Below are 18372 nucleotides of genomic sequence, written 5' to 3'. Positions count from 1 at the left end.
TGGCTGGTCCTTTGTGGGTGTCTGTCTAGAGTTTGGTCTAGTACCAGATTAAGGTCCCCTGTTACTATCAGTAGTTCCTCCTGGGGGAGATTGCCGAGTTTGTCTCCCACTGCTCCCCAGAAGGACTCGTCCTCCGTGTTGGGGCCATAGATGTTGGCGATGTGTATCATTTCTTCCCCCCGCTTCAGGCTAGTGATTAGCAGGCGTCCATCTTCGTCTGCCTGGTGTTCGAGTAAGGTCAGTCTGGCTTTCTTATTTATTATCGTTACTACTACTCTTTTTTTGTGTATGACTGGTGAGCACAGGGTTAGTCCAACCCAGCTCGCCTTTAGGCGCTGTGCGTCCTCTTCAGAAAGTTTTGTTTCCTGCAGGACATATACATCGCTGTTTAGTTTGGTTATATAGTTCATTATCTTCTTCCTTTTTATTGGGTGGTTGAGCCCTTTGACGTTAAGTGAGGTTATTTTCAGGTCAGATAGTAGTTTTGCGTCGTTGTGCGTTGTCATCGTGAGTGTGTGTTATCGCCCATGCTTGGTGTTGTATGGTTGGCTCCTATGCATTTTGCCCTATCCGCCCCCCTCCTGGTACCTCCCCGTGTGCCCCGTCTGGACTGTCTGCAATGCGTGATGGCTGTGTATGTGTGTCCGTTGAGAATGAAAGAAGTAGAGAAAGAAAGAAAAAAGGAATAAATAGTCTGTACTGGTCTACCCCCCCTGCCCCCCAAACCCCCTACCCCTCCCGCCGCATTTCGATAGATGGGCGTGCGACAGCAAGTTCCTTCCCCCCACTCCTCCCCCCTGAGGGTTACAGTGGTCTGCGATATTTGCGCCATGCATGAACCCCAGAATATCTGAAAAGGATATGCAATTGGTCCATACAGGAGTTGATGCCATGTTGACCTCCCACTCGTCCCAGGGTGTTGAGGTAGTGTCAGTTTGCCGATACGGTGACAGTGTCCACCCTGGGGAACGGGAGCGTCTTATCGTGCGGACCTGATCTAGATACAGGCTATACCGTGAGGTAGAATGTTAGTTGAGGTAGAGGCGTTGATCGTATGCTAGAGCTCTTTTGTTTGCCTGGTTATTGTCCACTGCAGGTCTGGTCATTTGCACTCGTGTTATCCGATGATGCTCTTCTCTTCGCCGTCTCTGTGCATTGCGACTCCATGTCCTCCACCGGGGGACCTCGTAAGTGTCTTCTCAGTTCTCCTGGGTCGTCGAAGATCAATGGGTGCCTCTTATCCACGATTCTTAGCCTTGCCGGGCCTGCAAAGCTGAAGGTGATATTGTCTTTCCTCATTTTATCCCGCAGAGCTAGGAAGCCTTTCCTTGTTTCGACAGTTTGGCGCGAGAAGTCTTGGGTGATTATTATTTTGGTGTCTTTCCACTTTAGTGTTTGGTTCTTCCTGGCCACTGCAAATATTGCCTCGGTCTGTTGCGATCTAAGGGGTCTGCAGATAATCGGGCGGGGGCCCCGTGCGCTTTGGAGTTTCATCGCTGGTACTCGATAGGCCTTGTCTAGTTCGAAATGTTTGTCAAAGCTGAGACCCGTGATATGCGGGATGAGCTCCTCTAGGAAGGCTGCGCAGGATCCGGGTTTGTCCTCTTCCCCTTCTGGTACGCCAAGAAGTCTTATGTTGCCTCTTCTTGTGCGGTTGTCTTGATCGGCCAGCTGTTTCTGTAGGCGGCTTTGGAGATTGACTGCAGGGCCCTGCTAGATTTTGTGTCTCACTGATTGTCACTTCCGCCGAGTCAATCCTAGTGTTTGTGTTGTGTTGGTCTGCTCTAATGGCTGTCAGCTCTAGTTGCATGTTGTCGATGGGTTGTTTGGTGGATCTGGCAACCTCGTTGCCTTCATTGACTTTCTTGAGGATTGTGTCCAGCGTTGTGTCGGTTTTGAGCTTCAAGGGCGAGTCAGGATTGTTTTTGTATTTCTTTATTTCGTTGGCTACCTCCCTTCTTGGTTGGACATCTCGCTAAGGCGCCTTCTGGCTAGGTAGCTGTCCAATCTGTCGCCCTTGCGTTGTGTCGCTGAGCTGGATTGCTCTCCTCTTGGACCCGGTGTGGCTTTGCTCGTGTGCTGGCGGTCTAGTCTTTACCTGCTCGGTTCTCGGATGGCCCTTGTTCTTGTTTTAGCTCCCACCAGTTCCGCTTGATGGTGCTGGATGAGGTGCCCCGTTCTTAGCGTGCACACTTGCTCTTTTGGTCTGTGTATTTCCGGGTTGTTCCCCCTGGGACGGCCTGTTAGCTCCTCTCCCTCTTTGTGAGACGCTCGTTTTGCCTTCCGTTTTGTTCACCGGGCTTGTAGTGTTAGGTACGTGTGTGCTGGCCAAGTTGGCCGCTGCCAGTGTACACCTTCAGTTTTGTATGCCCCGTGGTGCTGTTGCTTTAATCGCCGTCTTTTTCTTACTTTGCGCCCCTTGGGTCGGCCTGTTAGCTGCTTCCCCCTCTGTGCAGGCGCTCTTTTTGCCTTCTGCTTGTTCGCCGAGCTTGTAGCGTTAGGTACGTGTGTGCTGGCCAAGATGGCTGCTGCCAGTGTGCACCTTCAGTTTCGTATGCCCCGTGGTGCTGTTGATTTAATCGCCGTATTTTTCTTACTTTGCTCCCCTTGGGTCGGCCTGTTGTTTGCTTCCCCTTTTGTGCAGGCGTTCGTTTTGCCTTCTGCTACGTTCGCCGGGCTTGTCGCTTTAAGTACTTGTGTGCTGGCAAGATGGCTGCTACCCGTGTTCACCTTCAGTTTCGTATGCCCCGTGGCGTTGCTTTAGTCGCCGTCTTTTTCCTTCTGCCTTGTTCGCTGAGCTTGTAGCGGCCAAGATGACTGCTGCCAGTGTGCACTTTCAGTTTCGTATTTCTCGTATGGTCTTCGCTGTGCTCGCCGTCTTTCCCTTACTCTGCGCCCTGGGCCGGACAGTTAGCCTTCTGTTCTTGTTAGCCTACTTTACCGCACTGGGTAGGACCGTGTGGGCAATAATTATCCGCTCCTTTACTTTGGAGAATGAAATTGTTGCTAATTCACGTGTCCATCCTGCACCCCTCTCCCCCTCCCTCGTTCCCCTCTCTGTCCAGGAGCGGTCATAAAATGTTTATTTCATGGCTCGAGTTCTACTTGTGTTTTAAAAGGTGCCCTGATGTGTTCACTTGATCTCTGACATGTGTTGACTGAGGGACACGCATGCAGCGGGCACGGATCGCGGCCTGGAGTTGTTGTGCCCTCGTGTTCGGAGCAGTGAAGTGCTGTAGAGTTCCCTAAACTCAGCCCCAGCCTGCCCACAAGAGGGAAGTTTAACAGTTTAAGATTCAGCTCTTCGCATAATACATGCAAACAAAGCAGCCTGCGGGGAAGTGAAATTGATTTTATTTATGCTTTTTGCATTGTCTTTATTGCTATTAAAGATTAAACTCTTGAAATCTGGGGTGATGAAAGACGGCTTGTCGGCCCACTTCAAAGCGGCGAACTCCGTGCATGCATGAGCGGCTTCCCAAAGAAAACAGAGTGGCTGTCCGGGGTTTCACAATAATACCACAGCCTCCCCGGTAGATGATTGGAGGGCTCTTGGACTGTTGAGGACTTTGTTGGAGGAGGGAGCAGGTCACCAACAGTTCGTTTTACCAACTACAGGTCCTTAATACACATTTTTTTGCCCAGACTTATTTCAATATTGCCTTTCCCCTGCGCCTGCTATGGCATGTACTCTTCTGAAGGGCCAGGTACTACCACAGCAGTCCATAGGGAATACATTTGACACTTGTATGCACCTGGAATCGCTTCTAGGCCCTTCTCTTCGGAACAAGCTTTTTTTTTTCTTTTTACGTACATTGCATACTTACTAATTTTACATTCTGAATCCTCCGATGCTGGCAAGTTGTATAATTGGGGAAGAGGGAGGCAAAAACACACACTTCTCGGCGCTATTCGGGGGTATGTAGCGCTATATCATTTAAGGCTCGCAGCGCTTCAAACAAGCATTTGCAATGCAATAGGTCTCGCATTTGCGAGAGTTTGAGCTATTTGTATTGTAAATGACATTGCCTTTTATTTATGTTTTGGTTTTTGAAACATAAATAAAAGCCATTGTCATTTACAATGCAAATTCATGGTCACAGCCTACATGCAATTCAACCAGGTCCACATAGCTTTTAGTAGACCCTTATCCGGAGTGATATGCCCCTCGTTTTGTGTAAACTGTGGTCAATTCCTTCCTGTGAACATACAAAAAAAAATTCTACTTAATTTAAATGGAACATTCCTATTATACAATTAATACAATATTAGTGGACCTTTGTTACAAATATGATAGATTTTGTATAATTTTAAAAGATTATTGCTAAATCCATAGATTAAGCTGAACCTGTTATGGAGTGGGGGTCCTGTTCTTAGGAGTTCTAAAGTTACTACAATTCAATGTTGCTGTGTCCAATCCTTAGATGATATCTGAGTCACAAGTAGACGCTGGCTACGAAGCATTGGTTACCAGGTGGAAGCGGCTAGATAAATTGTGGCGTGGCTTCAAGTGAGAGTGTGACACAGAGTAGAGTCCCTACAATGAACAGCATGCTGCTCACATTTCTGGTCATCGTAGCCTCCGATGGGCATGGTTCGGCCAAGGAGGAGCACGTAAAAGGTAACTCATTCCTACATGGGTCACAGAAGCAACACAATGGCCCCGATTGTTCTGTTACAGGAGCAAGCACCACTCCGGGCAGGAACATTTTCCAGATATGTGCCGCAAACTAGACATTTTCCTGACCCAGCTCAGCAGCTCGAGTAGCATTCAAAACCCACCTTGGACGGGGGCGTGGCTTGCGCGCCGCTTCTACATGGCGTGTTGCGCTTGAGCTCCGTGGCGAGTTCGTCCCGTTGAGCGATTTCCTTCACTTCTGGCTGCCCTTCTTCGCGGAAAAGGCAACCCTCTTCAGCGGAACATGCGGAGAGCTGATTGATGCTGTTTTCCTGTTTGTTTGCTCACCGGCTACATGAATTCCGCCGCACGCTTCAAAGGCGCTCGCATTCCTTACGAGCGGCCGCCATTTTCCCGCTCTTGACGTTCCTGTAATTTTACTTCAGAGGCGCCGCCATGGATACAAATTTGCAGTGCCGCTTGTCTTCCTAGTGCGTTTCTTCCATGAGGCTTACTACTGGTAACATTTTTGTCTTTTTTATATTATTTCATTGTTGCTTGGCTGGTTTTTAAGCTGCTCACGTGCTGTTTGTTTCTCAGAGCGCTTCTGTCATAGAGGTGTCGACATTTTTTCCTACAATTTCAATACTGTGCTCCCCTGCTCTGCACATACCTTCGCTGCTAGAAATATCCTGGCGCACATTGGACGTGGGCGCCTATATATATTTTTCTGTGTCATTCTGCGCAACTCCTGTGTTCCTATCTCTCTCAAGTGGTACTCTTGCAGTATTCTACTTCACAACTGCAACTATGAATCGGTCTACGACCACCAAAGACTCAAAAGATGTTGGCACGTCGTTGAAAAGACTTAAGTCAATCTCTCCGTCACCCGAGTCTCCTCAGGCAGACACTGCTTCCACGTTGGATACCATTTTTGCGCGCCTTAATGAAGTACATGATATTGCGCAGTCAACAAAAACTAACACAGACTTGTTACAAGTGGAAGTGTCTGCTATCAGAAATGACTTTAAAGCCCTCTCTCTTCGTGTCTCAGCCACAGAATCACGAATCAGTTCTGCTGAGGATGGTATGCACAAACAGTCCAGATCTCTCACCCACTTGGAGCGCTCAATGGCGGCATTGCGCAGAGATCTCACTGAGCAGGAGGACCGTAATCGTAGATCTAATCTGCGTATTTTTGGTGTTCCGGAGGATTCGGAGAAGGCTTCTTCTTCTATGATAGAGTTTTTATCTCATTGGATTCCGGACACTTTACAAATCTCATTCCACAGAGAGTTTGAGATTGAAAGAGCACACCGTGTTCCAACGTTTCGACCTAAAGCAGCAACCCAGCCAAGAGCAATTATTTTTAAGCCTTTAAGACATCAGCACACTGAGTTGATTCTCTCTCATATACGAAAAGTTAAACAAGTCAGCTGGGACGGTCATCGCATCTCCATTTCACAAGACTTTGCCAGAGACACAGTTATAAGGAGGAAAGGCTTCCTGAATCTTCGGAAACGTCTGTCTGAAATGGGAATTCCTTTTTAGGTCTCGCCTGTCGATGCGCATGCGCATCGAGCTTGCGAGACTATGGGGGCTTAACCACTCTTTACCTAACTTGCAAGGAATCGTGGCGATTCCTTGCAGTGCCTGTGACTTTTAAGCTAAATGCGCATGCGCTTAAAAGCGCGTGCACATGCCCCCAGCCGCCTGCCTGCCCCTGCTGCTTTCACACCCTCTCGCCGTCTGTTCCCCCTGCTGCGTCATCAAAGGCTTTCACGGCCGGCCGGCCGTGCTTTCAGTTTCACTGCCGGCCGGCCGTGTAAAGTGCACTTCAAAGGCCGCTCTCCCCGCTCCGCCCCCTCCCCTGCCCGCCGTGTCGCATTTCTCCTCCTCCCTCCCCTTCTCTGCCTTCCCTCCGTCTTGTATTTTCCCTCTGCTCTTTCCTTTATTCTTTTTCTCTTTCCTTTCAGATTCCGTTTCTTTCCTTCCCTAGTTTGTTTCTTTTTTCCTGTTCCATTTTAAACCTATTTAACAATTCTTCCCTTACTCATCGTTTGTTCGATCCGTGTGACTTTGCCGACTTACACCTCCCCTCCCTACTTTCTGCCCTGGCCCCTCCCCCTCTCCTTGAGGTGAGCTCGGCATCACCCTCGCTCATAGCCTCGAATCCATCGCCCTGCTTCCAGTATGCACACCCCGAGCACGTCCTTCGAAACACATTTCCATTCTGTCCATTCCTATGCATCATTCATTTATCACGCAGACACCTCTCTGATCCGTTTCAAAGCCAAACTGCAACTTTCTTGCATTTCAGTTCTAAATGATTTTGTAACGCAGGGCTGCATACCTAAACTGAATCTGTAGTTCTACAGAATTATGTCGTGCACACTAATTATCTTATTTAGATGAACATTTCTTTTAATACATTCTTTTAACTGCCAAATGTCATGGGGATTTCACAGAAGAATACAACACAGTATGTTTTGCAGCATGTCCAAGTGCAAAGCAAAGATGCACTGTCGTCATGCCCCCCTAATCCGAAACCCGCTCCGCCCCCTCCCCTGCCCGCCGTGTCGCATTTCTCCTCCCCCCTCCCCTTCTCTGCCTTCCCTCCGTCTTGTATTTTCCCTCTGCTCTTTCCTTTATTCTTTTTCTCTTTCCTTTCAGATTCCGTTTCTTTCCTTCCCTAGTTTGTTTCTTTTTTCCTGTTCCATTTTAAACCTATTTAACAATTCTTCCCTTACTCATCGTTTGTTCGATCCGTGTGACTTTGCCGACTTACACCTCCCCTCCCTACTTTCTGCCCTGGCCCCTCCCCCTCTCCTTGAGGTGAGCTCGGCATCACCCTCGCTCATAGCCTCAAATCCATCGCCCTGCTTCCAGTATGCCCACCCCGAGCACGTCCTTCGAAACACATTTCCATTCTGTCCATTCCTATGCATCATTCATTTATCACGCAGACACCTCTCTGATCCGTTTCAAAGCCAAACTGCAACTTTCTTGCATTTCAGTTCTAAATGATTTTGTAACGCAGGGCTGCATACCTAAACTGAATCTGTAGTTCTACAGAATTATGTCGTGCACACTAATTATCTTATTTAGATGAACATTTCTTTCAATACATTCTTTTAACTGCCAAATGTCATGGGGATTTCACAGAAGAATACAACACAGTATGTTTTGCAGCATGTCCAAGTGCAAAGCAAAGATGCACTGTCGTCATGCCCCCCTAATCCGAAATTGCATTAATAACTTACTTTAGCACATTAAAAAAAAAGGCACCACCACCGCATCCACCACCACATCCCCCACACCCACATCCACCGCATCCACCACCACCACATCCACCACATCCACCACCACATCCAACACATCCACCACCACTTCCACCACCACCGCATGCACCACCACCACCGCATCCACCACCACCACATCCACCACCACCACCACATCCACCACCACCACTGCATCCACCACCACCACCGCATCCACCACCACCACATCCACCACCACCCCCACATCCACCACCTCATCCACCACCGCATCCACCACCACATCCACCACACCCACCATCACTTCCACCACCACATCCACCACCACTTTCACCACATCCACCACCACCACCACATCCACCACCACATCCACCACCACATCCACCACCACCACCACATCCACCCCCACATCCACCACCATCACCACCACATCCACCATCACCACCACCACATCCACCACCACATCCACCACCACCATATCCCCTAGATCCACCACCACCACATCTATATGTGTGTGTGTGTGTGTGTGTGTGTGTGTGTGTAGGTGCAAATGCAGTGTTCTTGATTTTTCGTCACAATAAAATACACTGAACATAATCTTCACAAAAGTTATTTACAAACGTTTAAGCTATTGCCATTATAAATTACAATACATTTTATTTCAGTATTTATTATTTACAAAATTAAAAGCCATTGTTATTTGTAATATCAATACATCTAAGTCACGTAAATACAACACACATTGCATTACAAATGATATAGGTGTCACATTTGCGAAAGTTAAAACTATTGACATTGTAACTGACAAAGCTATTAATTTTGCTATTTTCAAAACCAACGCCACTCAACCACGCAACGCCACTCACCCACGCAACGCTACTCACCCACGCAACGCCACTCACACACGCAACGCCACTCATCCACGCAACGCCACTCACACACGCAACGCCACTCATCCACGCAACGCCACTCATCCACGCAACGCCACTCATCCACGCAACGCCACTCATCCATTTGCAAAACGAAAAATGTAAAACTCTTCTATTGCGAGACCTATTGCATTTTCAATGCTTGTTCTTTTTCTGGTCCTTCAAAATTTCGCATCACTCATAAAGGTCGCTCTAGAATCTTCGATGAGCCAGCGGATTTGGCTACATTCCTGGACAACCAGTTGGAGATAGAGATGGAAATCCAAAGAGCAACTTCGCAGACTCCTGGTTCTTCGGGAACTTGAACTGTTTCTTGTTTGTTTCTGGTTGTTTTTTTCTGACTGCCTGCTTCTGATCTCTCTCCAGTTGGCTTCTTTGCCGGTCTCTCCTGATTGCTTTGTTCGTGCTCATTCTGTTCTTCTTTTTCTTCATGTTAATCTCTATTTTCTCTCTTCTTCGTATGTTTGTCTTTTTCTGTGTGAACACTTTTTGTCTCTCCACTGTTTTCTTCTCTTGTATTATACTCATATCCACATTCTCGCTTTGTTAGTTCTTAGCTGTCGTCCTTTTCTGTTCCTCCTAATCACTTCTCTAACATTTCATTCCTTTTTCTAGTACGGGTCTTTTTCTCTTTCTTTTTATCTACCATTTCTCCTCTTTTTCTCCATATCTGCTCCCTTACATTCCTACTTTCTTCCTTATATATCTGACTTTCTTATTCTTATCCTATACAATTATGCCTTTTCCTCATTTATGATGTTATCTTTTACTATGAGTATATTATATGCCTTGCATTTATCTACTGTTTAGGATGTACCTTATATATTTACTGTGTTATTACTTATTTTACTAATCTTATTCATTATACATATATCTACTGCTAAGATATTGGTATATTATATTTGGTGTAGTTCTCTTCAGTATTAGGTTTGATATTTCTTTCTCTTGTTCCTTTATTTCTATTCTTTCTCTCTTTTATTCATTTATGGTGCTGTTTTTTGACAGTTCCTTTCTCATACATCTCTATTTTCTTACTTCTATAATTCAACTTCATAGTACTGACATATGCTGTTAGACTTTGTTCTTTAAATATGTGGTTAGCTTTTACGATATATATTTTATTCACTTCAATTTTATATACTATTCAGGCTTTCTCTCATATGAGTTTATGTTGATATTTATTCTATTATTGTGACATATTCTAGCTAGCTCTTTCGCTAGGTGTTTTTTTTACCCTACACTGCAATGTAGCACTCTTTCATTATCAATTTTATTCTTTACATTGTAACGATGTCTTCCGATAGTACTTGTTCCTTGTTACCAGTTCTGTTTTTCCTGCTATCAGCTGTTATATTTTAGAATTGGGCTACTGTTTTTACCCATTATTGCTCCTTGTACGGGTCCCTTGCTCGCTTTTTCCACGTTCTCCCTTGCATGATGTGGGTCTTTTTTAGACCTTCCCTCCTACTTCTTTTCTCTCTTCTTTCTATTCTCTTGTTATCTCTTCTTTCTCTTTTTTTCTCCTGGTTCTCCCACAGGCACGCTCCCACTGTATTTCTTTTGTTTCATGGTTGGTCCCTTGTCTTTATGACGTATTTTCTCTTTCTACTATCAGTGTCGTCTTCTGTTTACCCCTCTCTTTCTACATGCCAGGCTTAAATGTGTTATCCCTCAATGTTAAGGGGTTGAATCATCCGGTGAAGAGGTCGAAAATTTTGGAATATTGTAAGTCTCTCTCTGCAGATTTGGTTCTTTTTCAAGAGTCCAAGATCACTAATAGAGAAGCCTTGTTTTTGAAGAAGGATTGGGTTTCGGATGTTTCTTGTTCTGATGCCTCTGGCAAACGGAATGGGGTTGTTACTTTAATCTCGAGGAACTCTGGTTTATCAATAATTTCTTCTAATCATGATTCTGAGGGTCGGTGGCTGTTATCTAAACTGTCGGATGGTCAGCACGATTTATATGTTATGAATATCTATGCTCCGAACGCTGATGATCCCACTTTTTGGAAATCCATTACCAACACATTGAATAACACCCCACATGCTGGTAATCTCATTGTTGGTGGCGATTTTAATTTACCGATGGACCCTCTCTTAGATAGGAATTCTTCATTTCAGTTTCGTCCTCCAAAATCCCACAAACAAATGCTTAACATGTGTTCCATCTCTCATCTTCAGGATATCTGGCGTCTTCATAATCCCACTGGTAGTGATTTTTCTTTCTTCTCTTCGCCTCACTCTTCCTTCTCTCGTATTGACTATCTCCTAGTTCACTCTTCTCTTGTCTCATCTTCTTCCGCTCCGCTTATACACCCTATTGTGGTCTCTGATCATGCTGCGGTCAGTTTCACGCTATCATCCTTTGCCCCTAAACCACGTTCTCGTTCATGGAGATTAAATACTGAAGTGCTATATGACTCTTCCCAGGTTGCTGAATTTTCTACAGCTATAGATACTTTTTTCCGTGAAAATGAGGGTTCTGTCTCTTCCCCGATCGTTTTATGGGACTCTTTTAAATGCATGTTCCGGGGTCAGGTTATCAAATGTATGTCCAAGCGTAACTCATCGATTAAAAAAGAATTTACAGATTTATCTTCTGAAATCAAAACTCTTGAAGCCTCCTTCCGGCATACTAAGGATCCGTCTTGCTTACAACAATTGAAATTCCTAAAGTACAAATATAATACAATTGTTACTAAAAGGGCTCATATTGGTGTCCAAGCACAAAAGTCCAAGAAGCTACTATTAAAGAATAGGGCTGGGAAACTTCTGGCTGCTACCTTAAAATTTCAAGATTGTTCTTTTAAGTCCTCGCAAATCTCTTCTATTACGGACCACACCGGATCTAAAAAATTCCAAACAGAAGAAATCCTTGAAGTTTTTCGCGACTTCTATAATAAATTATATACTCCTTCTAACCAATCCTCTTTTGACCAATGTCAAGATTTTTTTAAATCAATTCCGATTCAGTCAGTCTCTGAGGAAGATCGCTCTATTCTAAATGACCCTATCTCTTCTGAAGAAATAGTGACTGCGATTAAGGCCACACGTTCTGGTAAAGCCCCTGGCCCTGATGGCTATCCAATATTATTTTATAAAACATTTCTTCCTTCGATTGTCCCTAAGTTACAATCGGTCTTTAATTCTTTTGTTCAGGATGGATCTGTTTCTGGTTCGGCTGCTGAAGCCACCATTGTTGTGATTCCGAAAGAGGGGAAAGATCATTCGGATCCTAAAAACTTCCGTCCTATTTCCCTCCTAAACATGGAAGCAAAGATTTTTGCTAAAATCCTAGCTAAACGGTTAGAATCCTTTATTCCCCATCTGGTGCATCCTTCCCAAACTGGTTTTGTAAAAGGTCGTCTTGCAAGGGATAATATACGCACTTTCTGTCATATTATCGGTGCTGCCAAGCGATCGCATCTCCCTGCTGCGGCCTTGGCCCTTGATGCGGAAAAGGCCTTCGACAAAATTTCTTGGCCATTCCTTCGAGCTGTCTTATGCGCGCATAACCTCGGAGACTCTTTCATTAATATGGTAATGTCCCTATATTCCCAACCTAAAGCTAATATTAGAGTTAATGGTGCTACGTCTTCGTTTTTTAATCTTCGTCAGGGCACGAGACAGGGATGTCCCTTGTCCCCTCTCTTATTTTTATTATCTATTGATCCTCTTCTTCGGTTGATTGACTTACACCCTGATATAAAAGGTTTTTCTTTTGGCCCTCATTGTCTTAAAACTGCCGCTTACGCGGACGATGTTCTAATTTTCTCGGACGATATCGCCTTGGCCATCCCTGCTATCTCTGACACCATCTCCTTGTTTTCAACGGTCTCGGGTTACACCCTAAATAGGGATAAGACGGAGATGCTCCCTTTAAATACATCTAAATTCCTATGGAATGGCAAACAAGCTCGTTTAGCATACAAATATTTGCGTCGACCCTGTGATATGGGAGGTTGTAACTTTCCTGATTGGGAGAAGTACCAAACAGCTTTCTTGGCTTCTCAGGGTGCGTTGTGGTTCGCTCCTCCAACTCGTCATGTTCCCTCTTGGTTGCTCATAGAACAAGATTTGGCATCACCTTTACCTATAGCCTCTTTTTGTACTACATCGTCTTTGCATATTCTGTTTTCCCGTTCTATTATTATTGATACAATTGCTGCGGTCAAGAAAATAGATAGGAAGGCGGCCATTCCTCTGCATAAAACTAGATGGTCTTCTATTTGGAGAAACTCCAAAATCAAGCTTAATATTTCTCCCACCCTCATGGCATATTGGGCAGCAAAGGGTATCTCTCTTGTTCAGCATCTGTATAGTGCCTCTGGGGACCCCTTACCGGTCTCTTCCTTGGCTCACAAACACTCTTTGACAAATCTCGACTTTTATACCTTTCTTAAAATCAAGGTTGCCGTCTCTAAAGTCCGTCTTCACCCCTCCTCCTCCACCATTTCGCTTTTCCACATCTGGATCAAATCTGGTCATGTTGCCTCTAAAATATATAAATTTCTGTCCTCTACTTCGCTTCCTGATCAGACGGTTGTACAACAAAAATGGTCACGTCATTTTGATCATAACATCACGGACCATATCTCATCCGAAGCTTGGCAATCCATTGGTAAATTAGCTCTCCGTAATAAAATAGCTCCCTCCCTTATGCAATCCAAGTTTTTCTCGATCAATCTCCTCCATTGGACGCCTGTACGTCTTCATTCGCTCAACCTTAAAGACGATGATCTCTGCTGGAGTTGCGGTTTGGAGGCTGGTGATTTTCCCCATATGTTTTATCACTGCTCTTTACTTAAACCTTTTTGGGACCTCATTCAGAAACATTTATCTCTTATTTTTAACATTGAGCTACATCTCTCCTTTCCCTTAGTCTTATTAGGGCCCTTGGCTGCTCCTACCCCTCTCCCTTTGGACCCTTTGGAATTACAGTTACTAGATCTTCTCTTGACTGTTGCGGTTAAAATCATTCTTATGGAATGGAAATCCTTTTCGTCTGTCTCTTACCATACGTGGTGGGCGTGGATATCCTTTTTACGCAGTGCCCACACCTCGGTCGATCTAGCACACCTTACGCCTTCCATTTCTAAAGGGGTTTGGACAGCCTTGGATGATTATATGGAACTCTCCTCGAAAGGGTTAGTCCCTCAGTTCCCTGTTGATTTGTCTGTCTAATTATTATCTGTTCTTTGTTCTAGATTGGGTTAGTCCTGTGGGAATCCTTCTTTTTCTTATTTCTGCTTTCCTGTCCTCTCTTCCCTTTCATCTTTTCTGCTACTATCTTCTTTGCTTTTCTACTTATCTTTCTCTTCTTCTGTTTCCTCCCTTGTCCCCATTCCCAAATCAGAAAGTGATATGGTTTGCTTTTGCTTGCGGAAGGCCTATATTGGATCAGATCCTCTATTTCTCATCGATTTCTTTTTAATCTTATTCACAGATATTTTACTCACTTCCCAAGTTGAGCTCATGTTTGTATTTTTTTCAGCTTGTGGCCGAATGTATCACTTATATTGTATTTGGTTTTACTATTTGTATAATTTTCTTTCTCAATAAAATCTTCTTGAAATCAAAAAAAAAAAAAAAACCCACCTTGGACAAGAAAATCTAAAGGCAAACGCTCACACTTGTTCCATCAGCATCAGAATTTTTCTTTATTTTTGTCTTGGATGTTTGCAAATGTTAACCTTTGGTTAGACATAATAATTAAACTGCACAACATCCCTCAATTATAGATGACACAGCAGTGTGTGTAAGAAAGACAGCAGTGTGTGTGTGAGAGACAGCAGTATGAGAGACAGCAGTGTGAGATACAGCAGTGTGTGTCACCTAGGGAGAGTATGGTGTGTGAGAGAGACAGTAGTGTGTGAGAGACAGCAGTGTGTGAGACAGCAGTGTGTGAGGGACAGCAGTGTGTGTAACAAAGACAGCAGTGTGTGTAACAAAGACAGCAGTGTGTGTGAGAGAGACAGCAGTGTGAGAGACAGCAGTGTGTGTGTCCTAGGGAGAGCATGGTGTGTGAGAGAGACAGCAGTGTGAGAGACAGCAGTGTTAGATAGCACTGTGTGTGAGAGAGACTGCAGTGGGAGAGGGCGGTGTGAGACACCAGTATGTGTAAGAGAGAAAGCAGTGTGAGAGCAGTGTGAGACAGCAGTGTGTGTAAGAGAGAAAGCAGTGTGAGAGAGCAGTGTGAGACAGCAGTGTGTGTAAGAGAGAAAGCAGTGTGAGACAGCAGTGTGTGTAAGAGAGAAAGCAGTGTGAGAGAGCAGTGTAAGAGACAGCGGTGTGTGTAAGAGAGAAAAGTGTATGTGACAGCAGTGTGTGAGCATAGCATAACCCAACACAACATAGCATAAGAAAACATAGCATAAGAAAACATAGCATAACAAAACATAGCAAAACAATACATAGCATAACAAAACACAACAATACATAGCATAACAAAACAACAAAGCATAGCATAACAAAAACACAACAATATACTTTTTAGAAAAGAAAAACAATATAAACAAGTATTTGCAATGCAATAGGTCTCGCATTATTAAAGTTTGAGCTATTGGCATTGCTAAAGAATGCAACATCAATAGCTCAAACATTAATAATGCGAGACCTATTGCATTGCAAATGCTTGTTTCTCCATCCCACCGCCCCATTGCTTGTTGCCCCTGTCCTTCCTCCTCCCGCAGTGTTGCTTGTTTTCCCGTCTGCTTGTGCCCCTTTAAATTCAGAGGGGCGTTGACTTCACTTACTTCCAGTCAGAGGTGCCTATTTCATCTGAAAATCTTAATAAACAGATATTTCTGTCATTACAATATCAACTCTAATAAAAAAAACAAGCATTGGCATAGCCAATCGCTCTCGCCTTTGGAACCTTATAAGTGTTTAGCCATGCATCGGTTGATATTGTTGCACCAAGGATATTGTGCTGCATAACTAAATACTTATAAGGTCCCAAAACCGAGACCTATTGGCTATGCCAATGCTTGTTTTTGAAAATGAGAAAATGTTTAAAAGTTTGGTGTAAGCGCCTGTCACAAATGACGGACATCCGCCAAACTTTTACTTGGCTCTGATTGAACCACGGTAGCGACGGTTTATCCAAAGCCATAGAGTTGGCCGCAGGGACTGTAGTGATCTCTATATTTCACAGCCTTTACTCTGTCCTCCAACTTCTAAATCAGGCCATTAGTACCCTGCAACTTACTCGATACCATCTGCTGCTAGTGCTTTATCCCTAATAGAGGGGCGTGGGCCAACAAATTAACAGGATGAGCCAAGCCAGGACATAGGCAATGATCGGCTTGGCTCTAATACCCTGTTCATGAGCTGAGCCATAGAAATATTTGGTGTGTAAATCGTGTAACAAACATCATGTAAAAGTTTGATAAAGTCTATTTAAAAAGTGTGTTGATTTACCATGCACAAGCATTTGGTCCTAATATATAAGATTATATCACTGCATTGAGATGTATTTATTAAAAGTGATCGGTTTTTAAACATGAATTGAGAGACATTCCTAGCCCCCCCCCAATAATGATACCAATGCCATTAGTTAACTAACAGTTGTCATTTACACCTTGTATATAAGCTAGGTATTCTTATTGCACTTAAAGTGGGATTATAGTCTAAATAGTTAAACCAAGCACGATATTGTTTTACAGAACACAGCAAGAACTCAAGTATTAAAAGGAGCAGTCAGGTGTAATAATGAAGAAAAAGGGGGGTAGTGAAATAAAATATTTGCTTAGAAGCACACAGTTTTGTCCAGCAGGGAAGATGGGGTTGATCTCACATTTTCTGGCTTCACGTTGAACAATGCAGCCTCTCTATAGAGAACTTTTTCTCTCTACTGTTAATGCTTTGTCTTTAATTCTTGGCACGTGTTTAGACAGTGGATGGCAAGCAGAAGCCACATGAAAGCTAGGGACTTAAATGACAAAAAATAAACCACAAAGATAGTCGATTTACGTGACATACCAAATACAGAGGAAGTCTTTATAAGATACTTTCTGCTTTTTATATTTCTTGTTGCACAGTTGGTTTCTACCTAAAGGTAAGGCTACATTTTGAGAAATGTATTTAAAATGTGTTTACGATATTGAGGAAGAGGAGTTCCATGGTTGTTTTGTGTGGGGTCATGAACTCTCCTTGGGTCAGCAACACTTTGGGGAGAATCTCTTCTTGCCTTATGCAGCAGATCAGACTGAGGAAGAAGACACTTTAGTCAATATCACCAAAAGGTGCTGAATTCCCTACCTCTGCATTCGTTGATAAGAGAGGTGAAGATGCAAGAATGGGAAAATGCAGAAAAGCAATCTTTTCCAAGGTTTTTGACATGGTGCCATCCATTTCAGAGATTCACTGAAGAGTTTCCTCCTGTGGGTAAAGAAGATTCCTTCATTGTAGGTTTCTCTTCTTAAAGAGTCTGATGTCACATGATGCTTTGCCAGCAAGTCCAGTGGTTAAAAGATTGAGGCTGTAATGGAGCAAGGTTTCATACGTAAAGAAACTTGCTCAGATTCAATCCTCTTGAAATAACATGTAATAAATTAACCAACATGTTTTGTGATTACTAATAATTGCACCACACAACATTTTATTTCATCTAGGGGAAGCTTGTCCATGTGCTATTACTAACAAATTAATATTATTATTAAAAGGTTTGGTACTGGGACTCGCTGACTATAAACAAAAAGATCATTAGGTATCACTATAGGGTCACATCGAGCAAAAGCCAACAGTGCTTTGATAGAAGAACCTCTACATGAATATTTGTTGCCACAGAATGTGCGTGAACCTTCTCCTTGGAGGCCTTTTTTAAGGGTTATGTTACAGCCATGTAAGCTGGAGCATAGGAGGGCAGGAGCGGGCACCATTGGGAGAGAAATCTGCGTTTCTCTTGCTTTCCTATAAACATAAGACTCCCTTGGAAGACGGAGCCTGACATTTGACCATTTGTGTTTAAATGCACAGAAAATGTGACAAGATAAGAACAACATTTAAAGGCCTTTTTACATAAAGTGAGATCTTGGAAGGATACAGTTAACAAGGTTTGGGCAAGGGAAGGGACAAACTCAAGCTGGACAGCCTAAAACAAATAGAGCAAGAAATTAGAAAGCAAGGAAATGTGAGTTACAAACCACAAATGTGAGCAACGGGTAAATATATTCCCAGGGAAGCTTTCTGAATGTCCCCAAGATGTCCTCAGCAAGCGGGATCGACAAAAAAAATGCATTACATACACTGCATTACGTGCAGTCTGGGTATTACTAAAATCTATATTTTGGAATCACCGTTTTATCTTGCCCTTTTTTTGGCTCATTGTTTAGCAGTCTATCTTATACTGTGTGTAATGCAATTTTTAAATAATGATTTACATATTCACAGTGCTTTCTTTCACAGACTGGGACCTTGCAGTACTAAGAATATACAAGTCACTATTCTCCACTGTACCAACAAAAGTTTAATTCTGTGGCTCTCTGGTTACTTACAGACAGACCTCTGCAGTGGATTAATGGAGGTTTCATAATGTACTATAGTGC

Source organism: Lissotriton helveticus, chromosome 10 (genome assembly GCF_964261635.1).
Source record: "Lissotriton helveticus chromosome 10, aLisHel1.1, whole genome shotgun sequence".
Lineage (NCBI taxonomy): Eukaryota > Metazoa > Chordata > Amphibia > Caudata > Salamandridae > Lissotriton > Lissotriton helveticus.
Note: the sequence above shows the minus strand (reverse complement) of the source record.